The sequence below is a fragment of the Canis aureus genome, chromosome 10 (genome assembly GCF_053574225.1).
Source record: "Canis aureus isolate CA01 chromosome 10, VMU_Caureus_v.1.0, whole genome shotgun sequence".
NCBI lineage: Eukaryota > Metazoa > Chordata > Mammalia > Carnivora > Canidae > Canis > Canis aureus.
Window position 1 is genome coordinate 8630664 of NC_135620.1, and position 13416 is coordinate 8644079.

At 44.5% G+C, this 13416-nt stretch overlaps 2 long non-coding RNA genes across 3 annotated transcripts in view; one reads left to right on the forward strand and one right to left on the reverse strand.

The window, feature by feature from the left end:
• The window catches only part of LOC144321944 (uncharacterized), a 429293-nt gene that overhangs the window by 108778 nt on the left and 307099 nt on the right, over positions 1 to 13416 (reverse strand). The gene's annotated exons all lie outside the window — the stretch shown is intronic.
• Positions 484 to 5976, forward strand: LOC144321942 (uncharacterized). Of its 2 annotated transcripts, none has more exons than XR_013387484.1 (4): positions 484 to 986; positions 1700 to 1840; positions 2031 to 3751; positions 5639 to 5976. It is a non-coding gene; the product is annotated as an uncharacterized LOC144321942 (long non-coding RNA). The 2 variants fall into 2 exon arrangements; XR_013387485.1 differs by having other exon boundaries at positions 2031 to 3407.

Genomic DNA, 13416 nt, shown 5'->3' on the forward strand with positions numbered 1-13416 from the left:
AAAAATTTTTCTTACCTCTTTTCTGCCCACTCCTACTGCATCCCCCAAACAAGAGACCCCTTTCAGCTATGGATGAAGCTCTTCGATGGCCATAAAGCTGATTTATCAATGCTCTTTTTTTTTTCTTCCAATGGCAGGCTACCTAAATCAGTCTAAAAAATCATATTTATTTGCTTTAAATTTTTTTAAATCCAAGGTGTATCGAATTCAACTGTCCAAACTTTGTGATCTCTTCAGGTTATTTTAGGATAACCTCTTGTGGACATGTCCACACAGAGACTGTAAGGTTTGTTAGGCGAATGACGGAGACCCCAAGGCAAAATGATCCGTAGGAGGAGCTTTATTACCAGCACCCTCCGGTGAGGTGCTGCAACTCGGGAGAGGAGTCAAGGAAGTCGCCCGGTTTGGGGAGTGCGGGGGTTTTTAAGCCTTATTGGTTCCAGGGTCTGGATCCGGGTGGGGCCCTTGCGATGCGGGGTGGCCCCTGGCTAAAAAGTCCCAGATGGGAAGTTTTGGTTTCGCATCTAGGTTTCGATTTACTGGAGATGATGTGTGGTCACGGCTGCTTTGGCGGAAGATCAGCCATCTTGACCCAACTTGGGATGTCCGCCATTTTGGGTGCCCCCGTCTCTCAGCCTGACCAACATTCATTCCGACCTTTTGTTTTATGTAATAGTATGAGGGGCCTCGACTCTATTCTGGCTACTTCCTGCTGATGGTTGGGCGTCGTCATAGGGGTGGTGGGAGGTGGGCAGGCGAGAGTAGGGCTGTAGGAAGAGTTGATTCACTGAAACTCGCGTCATCTCTCAAAGGCGTTCTGCAGATATCTAACAAGGCAGGGAGCAACCGAGATTAGGAACAGGATTAAGCACAGGGGTCCCGCTAGGGGGAGGAGCCAAGTTACCCCAGTGCGGGGGTCTGGACCCCATAGGTGGGAATCCTGGCGTCTGGACTGTATCCGGTCTCTGAGTTTGAGAATTCTGGAGGTGACTATGCCTGACTGGTTAACATAATAGCAACATTCTTCATTTAGGTAGAGGCAAGTGCCCCGTTTTTCTGCTGTTAGGAGGTCGAAGGCCCACCTGTTCTATAGGGTCACAGCTGCAAGGCTGGTGATCTGCGTCTGCAGGGCGGAAAGGGAATCAGCGATCCACTCCATGTCATCATTAGGTGCCAGAGAAAGCTTGTAATAAAAGTTTATTGAGGTTCCAAGGCCTGCCGCTCTGGTGTCAACACCTGTGGTCAGGCCTGCCCCAATAAGTAAGGAAATGACGGCTGCCCATCTGTTTCCATGTGTAGGGAATAAGATAGACATGAGGTGAGAGTGGGAATAGATGGTAGGGGAAGGAGACAGTAAGATGAAGATGCAGTCTAGGGAGTCATTGGCAGTTAAGCATCAGTAGATTCCCTCAGGGCATGAAAGAAATACCCCAGGAGGGGTGCAGTAGGGGAGAGAGAAGGTGGGGGTGGAGGAGCTGATGGTGAGGATGTCCACAGTTGAAAGGTTAAGAATAGGTATGGGTCTTCCTATGGCTCTTGCGTGGACCATCTGGTTAGTAATGGTAGTGTTGGGTAGGGGCCACGTTGTCAGAATGGGGATACCAATGATACTGGAAATGGTAGAGAAAGGGAAGCAGATCCAGCAGTCGTGGTCCTGAGATAGGTACCCAGGGCCGATGTCCCAGCTATTTTGTTGCAGTTGGGGTGGTGAGGATGACCGTATGCAGTCCTGACCAACATGGCTGCAGGGATCCTGGCCACAAGTCGCTGAGGAGGACCTGAGCTCCAGGGAACAGGGTTTGAACGGGGACCTCCCTCTAGTCATGGTCGTCTGGAGCAGGTATGGTCACATCAGCATGGGCTTTTACGAGGGCTCCCAGAAGAGCTAGCTAAGTAAGAAAGAAGGGGCAGAGGGGCGGCTGGAAGGTTGTGGGTTAGGAGAAATGGTCGGCTATACAGGAGATACTAAGAATTTCTGCAACCTAGTGAGTCATGCTGGAAATGAAGGCAGGTCCATTATCCAACTGCAGGGTTCGAGGCAGTCCAAATCTTGGGATGATGTGTTCGATGAGGACCGTGGCCACAATATCCACCATCTCTCGGGCTGTGAGATATGCCTCAATCTACCCACTGCATCTGAGGTGACCACTACGTAAGCTGCGTGCCTTCGGCCATCTGGGGGCGGGGAGGGAGCTCCCATCCACAAAAAGGACATGGTCAGGACTAGACAGCGCTGATCAGAGAGTCCTGGGAGGGAGGGGGCTAGTTCTCCTAGGAGTTGTGGGCAGGAATGAGAGGGCTCAGGGGTGGACAAGGGTACTGGCATCAGGGTCACTGGGTTTAGGCAAGGAGAAGGAGAGAGAGAGAGACCAGAGGATTTTCAATAAATAGTAGGTGATAGAGCTGGAGGCGTGAAGGGGTGAGTTGAGCCAGGGATCAGTGACTAACCAGATCTGAGAGTCGATGGGGAGAGTAGACTGAGAGACCTTCCCAGGGTGAGCTTAAGGGTCTCCTTAGTAAGAGAGGCAGCTGCTGCCAGTGCTCTGAGGCATGGCTGCCATCCCTGAGCAGTGGTGTTGAGGGAGAGGGTGAGAGGTAGATGGTAGCTTGCAGTTTGTGGAGGATGTCCCCTCCTAGTAGGGACACACAAGAGGGAGCGACTAAGAAGGAGTGTGAGAAGGAAAACCCCTCCAGGCTGCACGTAAGGGAAGGAGTTACCCTGGGTGGAGAGGAGGTCCCATCGATCCCCATGGCAGTGACCAGTGAGGGTCGGGTTGGTCCCGAGTAGGATGGCAGAACTGAGTAGGTAGCCCCCGTGTCCAGCAGAAAGAAGATGGACTTACCTGCTACCTGGAGTATGACCCTGGGCTCGACCTGGGTGAGAGGGGTGGCCGAGTCTGGGCTCTGTCACTCATCCTCCAATCCAAGCAACCAGAGGACAGAACTTACCGTCTCAGAGTTTCCCCCGCGTAGAGGTGCCGAGGATCCCCCGAGGCTTGGGCAGTCTGATTTCCAGTGTCCCATCAGTCAGCACTGAGGGCAGGGTGGGGTTGGCTCCTTTGAATTAGGACACTGACGAGCCCAGTGTCCCTCGGCCCCGCATTTGAAGCAGGCCCCCGCAGGGGTATGGTTAGTTCCTCCCTTTTGTTGGCTCTCGGAGCCGGCCGGCCACCGGGCTGCCACCAGGGCCTGGGTCTGCAACTGAACCTTTTGCTGGAGCCTGGCCTGTCGTTAAGTTCACCACCTCCTCTTGGGAGTTAAAGACTTTAAAGGCCATTTTCACTAGGTCAGAGATGGGGATCTGTGGTCCCTCCTTGACCTTTTTTAGTTTCTTTCGAATGTCTGGCGCCGATTGGGAGATAAGATGGCGCCAGGACGGTCGCCCCTGCCGGTGAAGCCGGATAGAGGTGAGTGTACTGAGTTAGTGCCTCGGTTAACCGGCTGAGGAACATGGCCGGGTTCTCGTCAGGGGTCTGGATAATTTCTCTGATTTTGTCATAATTGACCGCCTTGTTGGAGGCTGCCCGCATGCCGGCAATGAGGCACTGGACCATGCGGTTGCAACGCCGGCGGCCAGCTTGGCCATTCTGATGGTCCCATCCGGGCTCTACAGCTGGGACCACCTGAGCACCCACACATGGCGGCGTCAGTGAGGTGGACCTGATCAGCATGTTCTCAGGCAGAAGCCTGAATGCGTTCCCTCTCTTCAGTAGTGAGGATGGTGGTTTGGACAACGTGGAGGTTGTGCCAGGTAAGGTCGTAGGCCTGACCTAGGTATTGGAACTCTGATAAAGTTGTCTGGGTTGGCGGAGAAGAAACCCAGATGCTCCTCTATTTGGGAAAGGTCTTGGAGGGAGAAAGGTGCGTGGACCCCGACAATCCCTTCTGCCCCTGTGACCTCCCGTAGGGGACAGACTAAGTCCAGAGAGGGGTTATGAGACCAGGTGCAGGGGGAGATAGGAGGGGATGGAAGCGGGTCCCCTTGAGGGGTGGGTTCCGCTACAGCCTTCAGTTGGGGGATTGCAGGTGCGGTAGGGGTGAACACGATAGGGGATGGATCGGGGTTTTCCTGTGGAATGAGGGGTACAGGAGGCCGGGGCACAGGAGCGTGATAGGGTGGAGGAGGCGGCAGGAGAGGGGCCCTCATTGGGGGGCTAGATAAGTTTTTGGGAGGCTCAGAAAGGGAAGAGAGAGCAGAGGGGTCAGGATCCTTGGGAGATGTAGACAGGAGGGTGGGGGGAGGAGATCGGGCAAGGAGAACCTGAGACATAGAGCAGCGAGAGCATAGTGAAGGGCGAGAACGTAGGGTCCAAAAGGTCTGGACGTAGGGAACCTCAGACCATTTGCCTTGGCATCTGCAGGGATCGTCAAGATCCATAAGGATCTGGTAATCAAAGGTGCCTTCGGGGCCGTTGAGATTGATCGCCTAGGCGATATTGGGGCCAGGCCACCATACAGTAATGAATGAGATGGCACCTTTTCAGGTCCTGGGAAAGGCCCAGAGGTTTTTAAATTGGCCAGTAAAACAGTTTTTACCCAACGGAGTAAAAACAACGGAGTTTTGGGGTCAAATTTGGATTGGGCAGTTCCCGTGATTCCCGCCGGGTAGCCCAGAGACTGAAAACAGGCGTCCCCGTTTGCAGCTTAGGGTCATGGACAGAAACAGAGGTCACCGTGAGGATGAGGACATCTCCTGATCCCCAGGGACCTGCGGAGAGCCACCCGGTGGCCCGGCAGAGGTGCCCTGGCGCGGCCGAGGCTTCAGGCAGGACCACCCGGACGGAGGCAGGGAATCCGGGAACTTACCCGGTGTTTCCAGGCGCTGGGTTCAGGTCCTGGTGATGAGAGGAGAGAGGCTCCCCACCAGCGTGGGGCCTCGATCCCCTCCCAGGTTTCAGCTGAGGCCCTGGTGGCGAGAGGAGAGAGGCCCCCTCCTGGAGCGAGGCCTTAATCTCCTCCCGGGTTTCGGCACCAAATGGACAGTTTTTTAGGGGAATGAAGGAGACCCCAAGGCAAAATGACCTGTAGGATGAGCTTTATTGCTAGCATCCTCGGGTGAGATTCCGCTACTCGACAGAGGAGAGTCAGGGAAGTCGCGCCGGGGTTGGGGAGTGCGGGGGTGGGGTGGGGTGGGGTGGGGTGGGGTGGGGTGGGGGTTAAGCCTCATTGGTTCCAGGTCTGGATCCGGGTGGGGCCCTTGCCAAATTAGGCAAGGGAGCACCGTGTCCCTGGGTGATTGGCTGGGGGTGGGGGTGGGGGTGGGGGGTGGTCCCTGGCTGTAAAGTCCCGGATGGAAAGTTTGGGGTTTCCCGTCTAGGTTTCGATTTACTGGATGACGTGGCGGTCACGGCTCCTTTGGCGGGAAGATCAGCCATCTTGACCTAATTTGAGTTGCCCGCCATTTTGGATGCCCCAGTCTCTCAGCGAGCCCAACAGAGACCAAAATAACTTTAAAGGATAGAGGCTACTAAAAAACCGATTTGTTAAAACATTTGAGCTAATTCTGATTTGGCGTGAATCAACTGTTCTTATTAGTTGAGTGTAGGCAACAAACATACCCCTTTTCTATATGCATCTTCACTAATGGTATCTCTCGCTCTTTTTTTTTTTTTTTTTTTTTTTTTAATAATTTCTACAGATATTCAATACTGAAACACCTTGGTCTGTATATGAAAAGTTCTACTTGTGCGAGGAAGACAAGTCTCAGGAATTTAGTCCAGTGTTACTGTAATTACTCAGGAAAGCAGTGAAGAGACAATAAGGAAAGTTCCTTGAAGGGATGCCTGGGTGGCTCAGCACGTTAGCGCCTGCCTTCTGCCCAGGGTGTGATCCTGGAGTCCCGGGATCGAGTCCCACATCGGGCTCCCTGCATGGAGCCTGCTTCTCCCTCCACCTGTGTCTCTGCCTCTCTGTGTGTCTCTCATGAATAAAGATAAAATCTAAAAAAAATAATAATAATAAAGTTCACTGACTATGCAGCTTGTCAGATATTGGAGCCCTCTTGGTGAAGAAACCATTTTGAAGGGTATGTTTTTGCTGCTTCATCTTTTTATGAGCCTATTTGGGAGTCACTCGTGGTCCTCTCCAGAAATGCTTAAAAGGCATTTGATGACATAAAATGTCAATTGATTCTCCATTTCACACAGTCAATAAAAATGTAATACATGAAAATTTCGTTTTTCTTCCTCCATTTATCAAAAATGTATTTTAAAATTATCAATTACTGTAATCAAGATTACTAAAATTTAAGATGCTAGCTGTCATAACTGCTCTTTCACATTGTTCCTGCTATTCTTGCAGAGCAATTACAGGGCTGAGTCACAAAGCCTCCCCCAACTTCAGTGGATGTTGGAAAACATAGTTGAGTTATGTGCCCAAGAGAGAAATGGATTTAAACATCTAGGAAGTCTCTACCACAAGACCCTATAGAATAAGCATTAATATAATGCGATGAAAATGAATAGATCTTGAGAAGATCACAATTCTTCTCTGAAACCTAAACATTCCTTCCTTTCAGACTGAAAGTTTTCATTAAAAAATAGCTTTGTATGCAATGCCTTGACTACTCTCTCAGTTCCCAACTGCACATACCTTTTCCAACTAAAATCACTCTAATTTAGAAATGACTTGCAGGTATTTTAATGATTACACCATTTAACCTCAGACCATCATTTGCGTAGTGCCAGTACTTGGAAGAACCTTGTGGCATCTCTGCATTTTGGATCAAGCTGACTCTTCAGGCTCTGATAGCTACAGCTTAACTCTTTAAACTCTTACTTAGAACAGCTAACAGCTCCCGGGCCTCCCCCCTATATTCCTCATATCCTCTGGATTACCATTACTTAAATCTGCCCTTACTTTGGACTTAAGAAGGCGGATGTGCTGAGTGCAAGCCCTGACCCGTCTCCCTCTGTCCAAATGCCTGAACTTCTGCAGAACTCTTCACACAGCCACTATACTCCTTGGGGAAGGGCCCTTCACTCCTCAATGTCACACATTATCTGGGGACAGTAAACATCATAAAGATTCTGGTAAGTGTACTATGTTCATGGCTGGTTAAAAACACTAAATAGAAATCTGAAGCTGAATTAAATGGAACTAGATCCAAAATGAAAACATAAACCAGATTCCCTAAGAATCCAGAGAATGAAAAAAGGGTTCTCAAATGCAAGATAAAAGAAACAAAGTCATTGGACAGGAGAGTGAAAATAACAACCTCAGAGGCTGTTAAACCAGAACCAAAATTCTCAGTTGTCCAGATTGTTTTTATAGCTTTCTGATGGACAAAGAAAAAAATAATGATAAATGTACTTCTTTTCAGTTTTTCCTCTATCACCTTCTTTGCTTATGTAACCAAGTGTATTCATGAAATCTGCTTTTTGAAATAAAATCTGGGGTAGTTTTTTTCTTTTTTTTTCCAACATCTGTCCTTATTATGCTATGCCAAGCCCTTTTCCTACAAGATAGTGACCTTAATAAGCAAATTTTGGGCTTTCCATGCTCTCATTCTTGGACCACTCATAATGTCAATCCATGTTTACTGAGACTCGATTCTGTGCATCTTAAAGTTACAACCTTGGTTTCAATTTAACAATAAGAAACTTCTCCTTAGGGGCTCCTGGGTAGCTCAGGGGGTTAAGCCTCTGCCTTTGGCTCAGGTCGTGATTCTGGGGTCCTGGGACTGAGTCCCACATTGGGTTCTCTGATCAGTGGGGAGCCTATTTCTCCCTCTCCCTTTGCCCCTCCTCCTACTCATGGTTTCTCTCTTTCTCCCAAATAAGTATTCTAAAATATTTTTTAAGAAACCCTTCTCTTTACTTCTTTCCTTTTTTATCCACCAACCCTCCTCCATCCTAAACACTCTCACATGAAGACTGAATGGGCAGCTCCTCAAGGGCCAAAAGAGAATGAGAAAATGAAAGGATTTTCTTTCACACACATCTTTCACCTGTGTTGAGGCAGGGTGGGATCAGGGAGGTAGAGCTTCTCTGTGTGAGGACCCAGGACTCTTCTGAATACCTACTCTGTTCTTGTTTGCTTTTTATGAGTCATTGTCTCTTTCTGACAGATATACAGATGTCATCTCATGCTTGATGTGTGCTATGTTTGTGGGTTCTTAAAATAGCACCCACACATATACCCCAGGTGTGAAATCTGACTTGAGTTTGACCTTCTGCTTCCCCATCCAACTTTAGTCTCTGCTACTGGCAGTACAACTTGCTGGTACCCCACAGCAGCATTAGGATCATGGGGTACACAGGTAAGAAAGAGGACAAATGAGGAACCTTTAGAGGATTCACTCGACCTAATGTAAAAACCATTTGTTTGCTCCATGAATGTGCAAAGGTAGTAGCACACCAAAATTAGATTCTTTTTGCTTTTTTAAAGATTCTATTTATTTATTCATGAGAGACACAGAGAGAGAGAGAGAGAGAGAGAGAGAGACGCAGAGACATAGGCAGAAGGAGCAGCAGGCTCCATGCAGGGAGCCCAATATGGGACTTGATCCCCAGTCTCCAGGATCATGCCCTAGGTCAATGGCAGGTGCCAAACCACTGAGCACCTTGGAGATCCACCAGGCATCCCAAAAATTAGATTTTTAATAAACCTGTGTTTATTAATATATTTTGGGATGTCTACTGACTGCTGTTTTAATGCTGCCGATTATTTTTTCTTTTTACTGAAGACAGAGAATTAAATTTTTAATTGTTTGAGTCTTTATATCTTCTTCAGAAAATAAGAAAAAACAAAACAAAACAAAAAAACATTCTATGAACCCTCTGGTTATGCAGAGAAAAATGCACAGCCTGTTATATAATGCAGAGGCATAGAAGAGGAGTAGCTGAAGTGCTTTATTCAAAAAAGATTGGGGATTGTTCTGCTTTGGGAAACTGGAAACTTCTGGTTGAAAGTATGAAACTTATGAGATTCTAATAAACCTGAGGTTTGGCAATCTCACTAGATTCAAATAGTGTATGAGAAGGACATTGGCACTAGGTAATCTTTCTCTGGAGAGCCTCAAAAATCCTGAAGGAGGGAACATGATAACCCCTAAGATTTCTGCAGTCATATCTGTATGATAAATACTTTAGAGTGGTTATTTATTAAGGATAAAAAAAAGACACCAGAAATCTAGTGGATTGAAAGCAAACATCAACAACAAAAGTTCAAGATAATCACTTTCCCTTGAATAGCATATATACTGCAATAAAAACAAAAAAAACCCAGGCAATTTTGCAATTGTCATTTCAATGATACAGAAATAGAACCATGGTTATTTTCTCTTTTTTCTTTTTTAAAGGTTTTTATTTATTTATTTATTTATTTATTTATTTATTCATTCATTCATTCATTCATTCATTCATTCATGAGAGACACAGAGAGAAAGGCAGAGACATGGGCAGAGGGAGAAGTAGGCTCCTCACTGGGAGGCCGATGTAGGACTAGATTGCAAGACCCTGGGATTCTGACCTGTGAGTCAAAGGCAGACGCTCAACCACTGAGCCACCCAGGTGACCTGGTTATTATCTTTTTATAACAACACAGACCAAGAACAGTTGAGGGGCATCTGGGTGGCCCAGTAGGTTGAGCATCTGACTCTTGGTTTCAACTCAGGTCATGATTTTAGGGTCATGAGACCAAGCCCCAAGTAGGGTACCTTGCTCTGTGGGAGTCTGCTTTCCCTCTCCCTCTTCCCCTTCACCACCCCTCCCCCTTCCCTGGCTAACACATTCTCTCTCCAAAATAAATAAATAAATCTATATAAAAAAAGAATAGTTGAACTATATTATGTGGTATCCCTTAGATTAAGTTATCTCTGGAAAAAAAATATTGATAATCAAACCTAAACTGTATGTAGTAAGCCTTTGTGGTTTAAAAAGATTCCAAAATCCACCATGAAAGCCTACAAGTATATTTTTCATTATCTGGTCAGTTACAGTATTTTACTATATACCTTTACACTCAAGTTATAAACTGACAAAGGCAGTAGCACATTAGAAACCAGTACAAAATGCAATCTAAGGGCAGCCCCGGTGGCTCAGTGGTTTAGCGCCGCCTTCAGCCCAGGGCTTGATCCTGGAGACCAGGGATAGAGTCCCACATCGGGCTCCCTGTGTGGAGCCTGCTTCTCCCTCTGCCTGTGTCTCTGCCTCTCTCTCTCTGTCTCTGTGTCTCTCATGAGTAAGTAAATTAAAAAAAAAAAGTAATCTAAATTGATTTTGAAGACATCACTGGTTTGTATACTCATATTATAAAAATTTTTTGTGAAATGCTTTTTAAAAATAAAATCTTACTGTCTGTATCTTTCTTTCACTTGTGATTATCTTTAATGCAACAGAGAAAACTCTCCTGTTGATTCTAGCTGAAGAAGCTGGATTATGGAAACTTGATTTCCTATTATTATTGGAATGGTAGGTGCAAATATTGAGGCAATGTTCAATTTTATTTTGAGACAGCCCTCCTTCCCAACCCTCTGCCATCAGTTTAAAGAAAAATGCTCTCTGAATGAATTACTTAAGACATGCTATCTATTTCTGAAATTAGCAGAAAGGGCCAGGTTCAGGATTCATTTAAATCATCTGTTTCACTGCCATAGGAAAAACAGAACTCAGTATTATGGCTTTTTGTAAATATGGAAAGTCTACAGATAAAGACTGTCAGGCTTTGCTGTGTTAAGCCCCATGATCAAATCCATATAATTCTATATGCAAATGACATGCTTATACAGGATCTTCATCTCTGATTTAGTATTTTCATTTTAAAATAAGCTAGAGATTCTCTGAATTCATTTTTCCTATCTCTTTATTCTCATTCAAATTATTATGTTAACATTATTCTATTTATTAGAACACCTTTCAGCTAAGGATATTAAAGGGCTTTGACAAGCATGAATTAAATCTCCCCTAAAAAACAGATTGGCACAAAGCTAAGATAGAATGATAGGTAGGTCAGCAAAGAAAAAACACAATGTGGATGTAAGTTCCCCTGTTCAAGGTCTATCAAGAAGGAAATAAATAGTCAGTGTCTACTCTATATCCAAGAGGTTAACTCTGCAAATGAAGGACCCAAATGGTCAAGTAACACTATTTAGACAAATTCCTTGCAAGGCTAAACTCTTCAGAGGGTAGAATAGTCTTAAACTAAAGAGTTTCTGACAAAGGCAATTCATAAGCTCATAAAATGGAATATCTCTTAAGTACAGTTAATGAATGAGCCTCATAAATGTGTATTTTTAGGATAGTTACTGCCATCCATCCTGAGGACTGAGAATCCTGACAGTGGCTAGTATGATCTCTCTTATCTTGGTACACAAGAAATTAGGAAACAGCACATGCAGATTAAGTTTGCTCAATCCATGGGCATGTCATTTTTCTTATCCTAGTGTGCCTGGTATGTCTCTGACTCAAAAAAGGAGTACATAACAGCACCATAGAGAGCATACCTTACTATTCCTTCAACTGAATAGAACAAACATATTCCTCAACTACAAAATAATTCTAAGTCACATCAATGCACCCAGGGAGATTCACACATTTGCTTTAAAGACTTTCTACTAAAACTGGAATGCACATTTATGTATAGATCCCTAAGCTGTTCTGTTTTACTGAATAGAATATTTTTAAAATAGACATTAGAAATATGTTTAATAGCACAAAATATTAATCATGATCTAGATGTGGGCTATGTCCCACAGGAAAATTTCAGCCACCAAAATGCAAGAACAAAGTGACTGGCTTTTTTACCACACAAAATATTGACAAATTCTCTTATAGCCTACTCTTCATTGTTAACTGGCATGTCAGAGGATATACTGACCATATGAAGCAGGGCAAGGTGGGGCATCGGGGAGATATCAAGCATCAGAATGAATTTAACTTAAGAACAAACTAGCTTTGACCCCAGTCAAACCCAAAGTCTATCCAGAGGCCCATTACAGATAAATAGATAATATAATAATAAATAATTATAAGTATTATAATTATTTTCTGTGTGCCTTTGTTTCAGTAGCCGAATGTCGATCAAGAAATAAATAGTTAATAAGTTATGGTTTACTGACATTTGGAATACTCTGAAATATTTAAAAGCATTAGGCATATCTAAGCTCATGGGCAATATATATAGTTTATATTGTAGATTGTAAAATAACATTATGCCACAATCCAATTTATTAAAGAAAATACTTATGCTAAATACAAGTGTATGCTTATATGATAACTAAAAATTTACAGATACATATTCAAGTGTTAACATTACTTGCCACTATAGAGGGAAGTGGGGCTGATAAGCAAAAGGGGAGTTTAAGCTTTTACTTTCTATATATTGCAGGGGTTCAGAATGAGCCTCCCCAGAATGTGGATTACTTTAAGCTAAAGTCAATCAAGGTCCAAAAGACTCAGAAAGAGCTTTTATGCCCCCCTTTACCACCTAAAAGAATTTAGATAGAGGGCCTGGTCTAGGAAGAGAACTATTACCAAAGATATCTGTGAAGAATATGGGCTGTGTATGATGGAGTGGAGGTTTGAGGGGAAGCTCAGCCCAGCAGGGCTTGGAGATAAAATTCTTCACTCTGTCCTATTCTCTCTGCATGGCATGGCTAACATTTGTCTATCAAATAATTGTTCTTCCCATATTCCTGTAAGTTTTATACCTCCCTCCCTCCCTTTTTTTATACCTCCCCTTTGAAGTGTCAAACCTCTAGACCTTTCTCCTTAGCTCAGCATGGCATGGAAGCTTCAGTGCCAGACTGCCTGTGGGGTCTCATCTTATGGCATTCCTGTACATGCATAATTAAACCTGTCCTCCTGTTAATCTGTCTTATACCACTTCACCAGCTAAGGAAGTTAGAAGGTAGAGGAAAAATTATTCCTCCCTAACAACATATATTATTTTAATGCTTAGAAACTAAGCATCTATTTAGGTGTTATTTGATCAATTTTTGTATGATTTGAAAGTCAGCACAGCAGAGTGGTTAAGACTGGAGGCTCTGGAGACATATTGCCTGTGCTCAAATCCGTATTACATCTAGTGTATAACCTAGGGTAATGTGCTCTCTGTGCCTGTTTAGACACATAAAAAAGTCAGTAATAATGGCTCATACCTCACAGAGTTCTTTGTTTAGAACAAACACCAATAAATTAAAAGAGTTTAAATATTTGGGCTACTTTTATCATTATATTAGATGACTTTGATAATCTGATGACAATAATGATAAATAAGGCATCAGAGAAAAATCTCATAGGTATAAAGTCAGAAATAAAATTCAAGAGGAGATTTAAGCCACGGCAACATTTAATTTAAAAGATAGTAGAGCAATGAATTTGGAACTCTGAGATATGAAGTGAATTCTAGGGACTTAAATAACCTGACAAACTATCATTAAAATATTAAAAAAATGGATAGTGCTTCTGAAACACT